The sequence below is a fragment of the Anastrepha obliqua genome, unplaced genomic scaffold (assembly GCF_027943255.1).
Source record: "Anastrepha obliqua isolate idAnaObli1 unplaced genomic scaffold, idAnaObli1_1.0 ptg000167l, whole genome shotgun sequence".
In the NCBI taxonomy this organism is placed as follows: Eukaryota; Metazoa; Arthropoda; class Insecta; order Diptera; family Tephritidae; genus Anastrepha; species Anastrepha obliqua.
In genome coordinates, this window is record NW_026562252.1 from 2,501 (window position 1) to 5,000 (window position 2,500).

The 2,500-nt window shown below is 27.1% G+C and overlaps 1 non-coding gene and 2 pseudogenes across 1 annotated transcript in view; all 3 read right to left on the minus strand.

Annotated features, from left to right (window-relative positions):
* The window catches only part of LOC129252260 (large subunit ribosomal RNA), a pseudogene marked incomplete at its 3' end in the record, with an annotated part of 3,456 nt that extends 2,500 nt beyond the window's left edge, over window positions 1-956 (minus strand).
* A 442-nt stretch (window positions 957-1,398) lies between these two features.
* LOC129252256 (5.8S ribosomal RNA) lies at window positions 1,399-1,579 on the minus strand (annotated as a pseudogene).
* Window positions 1,580-2,171: 592 nt separating this feature from the next.
* LOC129252264 (small subunit ribosomal RNA) overlaps window positions 2,172-2,500 on the minus strand; it is a 1,991-nt gene continuing 1,662 nt past the window's right edge. Inside the window, exon 1 of the ribosomal RNA XR_008583343.1 lies at window positions 2,172-2,500. This exon is cut by the window's right edge and continues 1,662 nt beyond it. This is a non-coding gene — a ribosomal RNA (small subunit ribosomal RNA).

Here is a 2,500-nt window from a genome sequence, read left to right on the forward strand (position 1 = left end):
TTATCATTATACATAACTATATGGAACGCCCCGGGATTGAATTAATTGACTATTTATTAAAAAATAGACTAAAAATTAATCCCATTATATTTAAGTTAAGTTAATTATGCCATTAAGTTTAATATAACTCAATGACTTGCACATATGTTAGACTCCTTGGTCCGTGTTTCAAGACGGGTCCCGAAGGTATCCTGAATCTTTCGCATTGTTAATCATATAAATGCATACAAATAAATATTAATATCATAGATATTAAATTTTTTGTAAAATTCAAAAAATGAATTTTAGCATTATATATAATAAAATCTATCAACACTTTATCAAATCATTAGTATTTATTTTATGTTAATATGCTTAAAAAGCAAATTAATTTAAATAAACTTAATATCACCAATGATCTTTTGATAAATACTTTATTATGTTAATAGATTACAATGTCCTTATATGAAAAAAATGCACATTATTTTTTTAATTATTTAATGATGAATTTTTCATAATGGATATTCAGGTTCATCGGGCTTAACCTCTAAGCAGTTTCACGTACTATTTAACTCTCTATTCAGAGTTCTTTTCAACTTTCCCTCACGGTACTTGTTTACTATCGGTCTCATGGTTATATTTAGTTTTAGATGGAGTTTACCACCCACTTAGTGCTGCACTATCAAGCAACACGACTCTTTGGAAATATCTTTCTAGTAATCATTAACGTTATACGGGCCTGGCACCCTCTATGGGTAAATGGCCTCATTTAAGAAGGACTTAAATCGTTAATTTCTCATACTAGATATTAAGATATTCCATACACTGCATCTCACATTTGACATATAGACAAAGTGACTTAGTGCTGAACTATTTTCTTTTCGCTCGCCGCTACTAAGAAAATCCTTGTTAGTTTCTTTTCCTCCCCTCATTAATATGCTTAAATTCAGGGGGTAATCCCATATGAGTTGAGGTTGTTTTAATATTCTTTTTTTATCTTCTCACAATTTAATAAAAAAATTATATCATCTTTTCATCTCTATTTTTCTTTTCTCCTTTTATATATTGTAAATATATAAAAATAATAATAATGTAAAATGAGGCAATCCTAGAATAAAAAATTTAATTTTTATGCTAGACATTCCTCCTTTTAATTACATATATAAATTATTATTTTATATATATATATAAATAATATGAAAATTTTTTGTAAAGAATACTTAGATTCAATATTTTCATCATTTCATTTTATTTGAGAGGATTTTTTTTTTAAAGAATATATAATAAATAAAATTCATTATATATCTTTATTTTTTTTGCTATTAATATTATGAATTATTTAAAATCCAATAATATACACATTTGCTTAAATTCAATTATTTTTATAAAAGAATAAGCAACTTATTTAGCATAGTCTTACAACCCTCAACCATATGTAGTCCAAGCAGTACTTTAAAATTGAATTTAATGTACATAACAGCATGGACTGCGATATGCGTTCAAAATGTCGATGTTCATGTGTCCTGCAGTTCACACGATGACGCACAGTTTGCTGCGTTCTTCATCGACCCATGAGCCAAGTGATCCACCGCTTAGAGTATTTTTTTATTTATTTTTATTTATAACAAATGTCAATTTTTTTTTGCATATATTAATTGAAAGAGTAAAATTAAATAATATTAATAATATATAAATTGATTTTCTTTCAATAATATATATCAAATATATTTAACTCTAAACATTTTTATTAAGTTGCGAATGTCTTAGTTCAACAATAATACAGTGGTGGTATTTATTATGATTCAATTATTTTGTATTTTTTTAATCATTTTATGTATATATAATAATATAATAAATATATACCACTTTTGTTATTGTGAACAAATTAACTTATCATTCAATCAAATGAATAATAAGTACAACTTTTTATTTTCATGTTTAAAGGTTTTTAAAAGAAAAAAATAAGAAAAAACATTACAAAATGTACCATCATATATTATATTTAATATGATATAATTGATGGATCACAAATTGAATGAAAAAGAATAAAAAGAATTATGGATTCAAAATAATTATATAAATTTTTTTTTTTTTTTCTTTTTTTTTTTTTTTTTTTTTTTCTTTTTGTTCGTTTGTTTGCTTGTCTGTTTGTTTGTTTGTTTGTTTGTTTTTCTTACGGATATGGAACACAATAATGATCCTTCCGCAGGTTCACCTACGGAAACCTTGTTACGACTTTTACTTCCTCTAAATAATCAAGTTCGGTCAACTTTTGCGAAACAACCGTGACACACGAGGCGTCACAGTGATCACGTCCGGAGACCTCACTAAATAATTCAATCGGTAGTAGCGACGGGCGGTATGTACAAAGGGCAGGGACTTAATCAATGCGAGTTAATAACTCGCACTTACTGGGAATTCCAAGTTCATGTGAACAGTTTCAGTTCACAATCCCAAGCATGAAAGTGGTTCAGCGGTTTACCCGGACCTCTCGGTCTAGGAAATACACGTTGATACTTTC